Raw genomic sequence first — 8,827 nt, forward strand, 5'->3', positions numbered from 1 at the left:
CACAGGGCAGAGAAGTCTTGTAGACCGAGTTTTATGAGAACTGAAAGCATATTACAAGAAATCCCGACGAACTTCGAAGCCTTAAAGTTCCAGGGTCTAGAAAATATGTGAACTTCTATTCTTGAGGGAAAAGGAGAAATGCAGTTAACTTTAAACAAAGCTTACAGTTAGTTAGAAAAGTTTTCTAAAAAGGCTATGTCTTTATTGGGGGAGTTCTTTGACTCACTACACCGAGGATTGGTTGTTTTCAGGTGGAGGTGGGGAAGGTGGTCTAAGTGTAAAAGGACCAGTGTACCCATATATTTCATATTCTTTATCAATTTTCTGTACTTTTGACGTCTTCTTGCAGGCATATGAGATTATTTCCTTCTATACTTTTATGCTTAAAAAACAAAACAAAACAAAACACCAGCATGGTTGCATGATGCATTCAGTGGTCAAAATGAAACCAACCCTCCCCAGCAGCCCCTCCCCACCAAATATTGGTCTAATTAGAACCAGCCATCGCACATATATCCTCCAATAACATCTGTACCCAGTTCCTTGGAGTAAAGTGAAAGTATTCAAACAAGCCAGAGACATCTGGATAGTCATTCAGCAACAGGTTGGCTGTTAGGGAAAATTGGAACTACAAGAATTTGGCAGTGTTTCTTTAGGTTGTTAAGAAAAAGATTAGAGGTATGTAATATATAATTTTATAATATATAATCTATAATTTTTGAGGTATCTAAAGCTCAAATATTGCGAATCAGGTAACAACAAAGGGGATGAACTTCTTTAAAAACATTTTGTTTTTGTTTGTTTGTTTTTTGAGACAGGTTTTCTCTGTGTAGCCCTGGCTGTCCTGGAACTCACTTTGTAGACCAGGCTGGCCTCAAACTCAGAAATCCCCCTGCCTCTGCCTCCCGAGTGCTGGGATTAAAGGCATGCGCCACCACGCCCAGCTCTTTAAAAACATTTTAACAGAATATTTAGAATTCCATGTATACTGTATTCCAAGTATACATTTTGGGAACTATGAGTTTTTAGTTATCTGGAAGCTATGATAGGACACTAGCACTGTTAAAGTGATAACTAACACTAATACAAATTTACAATCACTGCTTTCTGGAAATAAATGGTGTCTTGCTTGGAGAAAATATGGTAACGAGGAAGAATAAAATTGTGTGCATTCTGTATAAAAATGGATGTACATGTGTTATGACTTTCATCAAATAAAGTATCTTTGCTGAATGACTGAGTAAAGAAAACACAATGTTTAGGGTGCTGTTGCCCAGGCTAGCCTTATGTACCCCAGGCTGGCTTAGTACTTGTAACCTTGTGTCACCCTGGTATGGCTGGATTACAAGTATTCCCCACTCTACCTTGTTGTAGTAAGACCTTTGTGGGAGGTCTGGAGAGATGGCTCAGTGGTTATGAGGACTGACTGCTCTTCCAGAGGTCCTGAATTCAATTCCCAGCAACCACATGGTGGCTCACAACCCTCTGTAATGGGATCTGATGCCCCCTTCTGGTATGTCTGAAGAGAGCAATAGTGTACTCATATACATAAAATAAATATTTTAAAAAGGGGTTTTGGGGACCCTAAGCACTGAAGATTTTAATGTCCCATCACCCACGAGTAATATATAAATAACTTAAAAATACAGAATCTGCAAATAAGAGTAAAAGCAGCTGGGTGTGGTAGTGCATGCCTTTCATTCTAGCACTTGGGAGGTCAGGGCAGGTGAATCTTTGTGAGTTCAAGGCCAGCCTGGTCTACAGATATAGTTCCAGGACAGCCAGAGCTACCAAGAGATGGCCTGTCTCAAAATACATACATACATACATACATACATACATACATACATACTACACACACACACACACATACACACACACACACACTAAAAGAGGACTAAAAGCTGTTCAATAAAATTCTATTCTTATAACTTCAGTTGCTTTTGTTCAAACACTAACTTAAAATTCATTTTAAAAAACATATTTGGTGGGATTGGAGAGATGGCTCAGTGGTTAAGAGCACTGACTGTTCTTCTGAAGGTCCTGTGTTCAAATCCCAGCAACCACATGGTGGCTCACAACCATCTGCAATGGGATCAGATGCTCTCTTCTTCTTTTTTTTTTTTAAATTTTTTAATTTTAATTTTAATTTTTTGGTTTTTCGAGACAGGGTTTCTCTATATAGTCCTGGCTGTCCTGGAACTCACGCTGTAGACCAGGCTGGCCTCGAACTCAGAAATTTGCCTGCCTCTGCCTCCCAAGTGCTGGGATTAAAGGCATGCGCCACCATGCCTGGCTCAAATGCCCTCTTCTTGTGGCCAGGTGGAAGTGGTACCCACCTTTAATCCCACTTGGGAGGCAGAGACAGGTGGACTTCTGTGAAGTTGAGGCCTACAGAGGTTTACAGAGCTAGTTCCAGGACAGCCATGGTTATACCAAGAAGCCCTGTCTTGAAAAATGATAATTACTACTACTACTACTACTAATAAAGTAAAAAATAAATGTAAAAATGTGTGTGTGTGTGTGTGTGTGTGTGTGTACACTCCAAAAGGCCAGAAGAGGGCATTGGATCTCTGGATACATTGTCAACTGTCTTATGTGGGTGGTGCTGGGAACTAAACTCTGGTCCCTTGCAAAAGCAGCAAGTACTTTTAACTGCTAAGCCATCTCTACAGTCCCCAAAAACTGTTTCTTAGTGACTTTTTTGATAGTTCTGGAGTTACAGGTATGTAAAAATCTCTTATTTTGTGAGAGCTAGTTTACTGAGGTAGATTTAAGAGCATCTGTCCTCGATAAGCATTTATGGTCCTGGAACTTACTCTGTAGACCAGGCTGGACTTGAACTCACAAGAGATGCATCTTCCTCAGCCTCCCAAGTGCTGGGACTAAAGACATGCACCACCACTACCCTACTGATAAGCTTATATTTTATAACGTGTTATACTTGTATTATAGTGAAAGTAAAAGGTTTTTTTTTTTTTAAACATGGTTATGATATGTCCCTCAGATGCTTAAAAGGTATCTTGCATAGTTGGATACTGAGTACTAAGTCATGGGGACCTTTAGTAGTTCATAATCATTTTAAAGGACTTACAGTAAGCATATGGTTTAGTCAAATTATTTTATGTTTTCCCCATATTGACTCCAGTCAATGAAGAGTTCCTACATGATTAGCTTTGAGGAATGTGGATGAGGTAACTACACTTTCTTAACTTGGTTTTAAAGTCTTCCTCTTTATTGAATTTACAGATAATAGAGGTGGCCCCCTAGGGGACCTTTTTAAAATTACTTATACTTGTGGCTTTGGTATTTTATTTATGAGACCCAACAGGCTTTTTCAAAGGTTACTTGTAGAACTCCTCAGAAAATCCTGTTTTGAAAAGTAAGAAAATAAAATGCTAGTAAACAACTTGAAAGTGTAAATTGGGCTGGAGAGATGGCTCAGTGGTTAAGAGCACTGACTGCTCTTCCAGAGGTCTTGAGTTCAATTCCCAGCAACCACATGGTGGCTCACAATCATCTGTAGTGGGATCTGATGCCCTCTTCTGGTGTGTCTGAAGATCATTACAGTGCACTTACAAATAAAAAAGAGAAAGAAAGCGTAAATTATGATATTAATTAGCGATGCTTACAGTGCTTTGCAGCTATTAAATATAATACACATATTATTTAAATTTTATGAAGTATAATCTCATTTTTTTTGGCTTTTAAATGAGTTGGTTTAATTCAAAGTGGTACAGAATTGAGAGTACAATGAAGATGGACCAGTAGGCTCTAGTGGGATTCCAGACTGGGTTCACTTTAAATTCACAGCTGAGGTAGGAATTGCTGAACACTAGAGACAGTGAGCCATTGCATTATTTACTTTATTCATTTTTTTAAACAAAAGTTTATTACAATGTACAATGGGCTCCAGGATAACACTTCATTCTAGCTATTAGGTGGCAAAGATGTTATGACAGGGAATCCAGATGTTTGACAGGTTACAGGATAACACTTCATTCTAGCTGTAGGTGGCAAAGATGTTATGGCAGGGAATCCAGATGTTTAAATAGGAATGGAAGAGGAGGTTCACCACCCCAGATGTGAGAAACAGCTTACTTTTTGCCAGATTTCTTAATTCCACCTGTGGCCAGGGGGCCCTTCCCTGTGGCCTTGGCTTTTAGTTCCTTGAGTTTCTTCTGTTCCTCCTTTTGTTTCTGCTTGAAAGCTTTATCTTCCTCGTCCATCTCCTTGGCCTGCTTCTTGGGCTGTTTCAGGGGCTTCTTTTTGCCACCTTCCTGGCCCAACATGGCGCCTCCAGCCCCTTCACCAGCCCCTGATCCATAATCTCATTTTTGATGAAGGAAATGTGAAATTATGATCTAGAGTCAACAAGTATAGAGCTTAAATTCATAAAGCTTGGGCTTGGAGTCCAGGATTACCCACCAGACTCTTTAAATCATTGGATGAACTACTTGTTTGATTACTAAAACAGAAATTTAACTTGGTAGTAATATTAGTTTCATGAGTTATCTACTAAGAAAGAAACATTATTTAAAAACTTTGGTCATCAGCTGGACAGTGGTGGTGCAAGCCTTTAATCCTAGCACTCAAGAGGTAGAGGTAGACAATTTGAGGCCAGTCTGGTCTACAGAGTGAGTTCCAGGACAGCCAGGGCTATACAGAGAAACCCTGTGCATTAGTTGGGTTCTCTAGAGTCACAGAACTTGCAGAATGAATCTTTCCCTTCCTCTCCCCTCCCCCCCTCCCCTCCCCTTCCCCCTCTCTCCTCCCTCCCTCCCTCCCTCCTTCCTTCCCTCCGCCCTCTCTCTGTAGAAAGATAACTTATTGGAATGACTTACAGGCTGCAGTCCAACTAACTCAACAATGGCCAGCTGTGAATGAGAAGTTGAAGAATCTAGTAATTGCTTAATCCCACAAGCCTGGGGTGTTGGTATTCTGTATAAGCTAGAATCCTGAAGAAGTGGGCTCCAATGGACAGGCTGGCAAGTAAGTATAAGCAGGTGAAGAAGAAAATCTTCCTTTTTTCATCGTCCTTGACTTAGGTTTTCCATTTCTGTGAAGGACAGACACTATGACCAAGGCAACTCTTATAAAAGGACATTTGATTGGGGCTGGCTTACAGGTTCAGAAGTTCAGTCAGTTATCACCAAGGCAGAAGAGGAGCTGAGAAGTTACAACTTGATCTGAAGGGTGCTAGGAGAAGACTGGGTTCACACAGCTAGGAAGAGGGTCTCTCAAAGCCTACCCCCACAGTGATACACTTCCACCAACAAGGCTACACTTACTCCAACAAGGCCATGCTTACTGGTGCCACTCCCTGGGCCAAGCATATTTCAATCACCACAGTCCTTATGTAGGCCTCCAGCAGAATGTCTGGCCCAGATTAAAAGTGTGCCTCAAGATCTGGATTAAAGTCCTGTGTCTTGAGCCTTAAAATCTGGATCAAAAGCTTGTATCTTCTAGCCTCGAGATCTGGATCACAAGTATGCCATCCATTTCTGGATTGTATTTCATTCCAGATGTAGTCAAGTTGGCAACTAAGAATAGCCACCACACCCTGCCTCCAAACAACAACTGCAACAACAAACCCTAACCCAATCCAACAACCACAAACAACAAAAACTAAAAAACAAAAAAACCAAAAGACCCACAACTTTGTTTTTTTCAGAGGATCAAAATTAATACCACAGTAAGTAATTTGATAACGTGAAAACCCCAATATCACATAATGACAAGGACCTTTTTTTGTTTTGTTTTGTTTTGAGACAGGGTTTCTCTGTATAGCCCTGGCTGTCCTGGAACTCACTTTGTAGACCAGGCTGCCCTCAAACTCAGAAATCTGCCTGCCTCTGCCTCCCAAGTGCTGGGATTAAAGGCATGAGCCACCACCGCCCTGCATGAGAAGGACCTTTATTCTTACTTAAGATCTACAAACCCAGTGTAATCTCCTTTTTTTTTTTTTTGCCCTGAAGTAAGGTCTCTCCTTGAAAACTCTTATCTTTCCAAGTTCTGGGATTAATGGTATGTGCTGCCATGCCTAGCGCAAACTGGGTGTAAATGTGAGGCAACCCCAAGGTGAGGCATAGTTTATAAAGTTCTTGACTCTTCAAAATTATCAGGATCTACACATGTCATTGGCGTTTATAAATCCAAAATAATTTCAAATGAAAATTTAGTTAAATAGGGACTGGAAAGATGGCTCAGTGATAAGAACCCAAATTCTTTTGCAGAGGACTTGAGTTTGATTACCAGGATCTGTGTCAGGTTGCTCACAACCACCTGTAACCCCAGCTCTATGGGAATCTGGTGTCTCTGGCCTCTCTGTGTACCTACATTGATGTCCACACAATTAAAAATAATAATAAAATAAATACCAATACTAGCACAAATAAGTTATTAATACTTGAAAAATGAAATACAGACATTTAAAAAAGTTATAGAAAGAGGAAATTACATGAAGACTTAAAAGATTGTATTTAAATTAGGGAACAGTCTATTTTAGTGGACTAAAATGATTAAAATTATTTTGTGTATTTATGGAAAAATAATTTCTGTTCTCTTGATTTGTGCCACTGCAGTGAAATTTTCTCAAAATTTAATTTTAGAAAAATGAAAAACATGTTGTTTTCCCTTCAATTTTTCTGTAGTAGATATTTATTCTGGATGCTGGTTATTCAACCATAATAGTCAGACCATATGTAAGAAACAATCTTTTCATTTACTTTATAAACTTGGCTGCAAGGAGGGTGATACTATAAGGAGTCACCAGGGAAAGTGGGAAGAGCATTGGTTTTGACCTAGACTTGCGTCCTAGGCCTTTCACTTTATTTCATGACCCTAGACAAAAATCTTAAAAAAAAAAAAAAAAAACAAAAAACAATTTTGCCCTTCATTCTGTACATTTTTTCTTTCTTTTTTTTCTTTTCCCTCAGTTTTTCAAGACAGGTTTTCTCTATGTAACAGAACTGGTTGTCCTAGAACTCATTTTTTAGACCAGGCAGGCCTTGAACTCACAGAGATCCATATGTCTCTGCTTCTTACATGCTAGGATTAAAGGTGTGTACCACCATGACTGGCTAGAGATAACAATAAAAATCCAAGTCATTAGTATGAACCCAAGATTTTGCTATGGATGTATCCTGATGAATATAAAAGAAATACTGGATGAAATGGTCTGTACCCATCAAGAACCTTTCAACCTGTAGGAGGAGATAAACCATTTGTTGATTAAACAATTATAGAAAAAAATTTATAGAATTTGCCAGAACTGTGTTTTGTTAAAGTACTAAAGGCCATGGCTGGGGGAAAAGGGCAGGCCTTCTTGTTAGCTTAAGTGTGATGAAAGGGGAGGCCTTGGAAGAACATGGAGGAGGAAGTATACTGAGTAACAGCTAGCACATTAGGAAGCTTTCAGGCCATGGGCAGTTTTCCCATGCGGTGCGTCACTCACTGTTCGAAACTGCTAAGTTTTCTTAGTTTCCAGTCAGAGATTAACGATTCACTGAGAGGGTGGGAAGGGGCAAAGTTAGGTCTCAAACACAGAAATGCTATGAAATGTATGCTAATTTTATACAAAGATTTGAAGTTTCTCATTTACCTCCTGAAATGATCTTGTTAGGAGTTGAAGTTAGTAATTTTTGAAAGACTCATCCAGGTTTCGACAGCTAATTTTTTTGGGAAAATAGTTCTGAAACCTCATATCAGGGTCATTATTTCCATCTTACTACATGTATTGCATTATTTCAATTTTCAAATGGAGAGAAGGGAGAGAGGAATGTGAGTAGTGTTTGAATGAGTTCTGAGGTAGTCACTTGTCAGTTTTGCAGGGTTTCATTAACCTGGCCATATGTAACTCTGAACTCCTGCTTTGTTCTGAGGGCCCATACTAACAGGGTTATTGGATTGCCTCATTTATATTGTCGACATTGGGTTTCACATCATGATTCCAATTTATGACAATTTCAGAGTCTCTCCCTTTAGGTACAGCAAGGAAAAAGACTACAAAGTTTTTGTTGTTGTTGTTGTTATTGCTTTTTTTAAACAAAACAAAACAAAACAAAGCAAAAACCAGTATTACCATGTAGCCCAGTGTGGCCTGGAACTCTATGCCCTGCCTGCCTCTGCACCCCTAGTGCTAGGATTAAAGGCATGGATCAGCACATCAGACTCAGGGGTTTCTATTTCTTACTTAGCTGATCTGCACATTCAAACAAGTTCACTTAGCCGGGCATGGTGGCACAGGCTTTTAATTCCAGCACTTGGGAGGCAGAGGCAGGTAGATTTCCGAGTTCGAGGCCAGCCTGGTCTACAGAGTGAGTTCCAGGACAGTCAAGGCTACACAGAGAAACCCTGTCTCGAACCGCCCCCCCCCAAAAAAACCCCAAAACCCCAAAACCAAGTTCACTTTATAGGACCTGGGAGGTTCAGTGATTTAGAGTACTTGTTGCTGTTGAAGAGGACCAGGGTTCTATTCCCAGTACCCACATGGTGGCTTATAACCCCACATAGCTCCAGTTCCAGGGATTCAGATATCCCTTGCTGGTCTCCATGGGCACCAGGCACCATATGGTACACATGTATACACACAGGCAAAACACTCATAAAACAAATAAATCTAAAAAAAAAAATTAAAATAAAAAAAGCACCATACAAGTTATCACAGAATTGTATACCAGATTCCTTTTAGTAAGAGAACCATGGGATCCATTTTCCACCTGGTGGTTTTAGAGATCTAACCAAGAGCCTCGTGCATGCCTGGCAAGTGCTCTACTATTGAGTTTCATCTCCTGCAAATCAAGATCTTAACATAAATAGCACACTT

General features: G+C 39.9%; 1 pseudogene; it reads right to left on the reverse strand.

Moving 5' to 3' along the window:
* Nucleotides 1–3,882: 3,882 nt before the first annotated feature.
* Nucleotides 3,883–5,050, reverse strand: LOC110322763 (annotated as a pseudogene).
* Nucleotides 5,051–8,827: the final 3,777 nt, after the last annotated feature.

The sequence above is a fragment of the Mus pahari genome, chromosome 6, assembly GCF_900095145.1.
Source record: "Mus pahari chromosome 6, PAHARI_EIJ_v1.1, whole genome shotgun sequence".
NCBI lineage: Eukaryota > Metazoa > Chordata > Mammalia > Rodentia > Muridae > Mus > Mus pahari.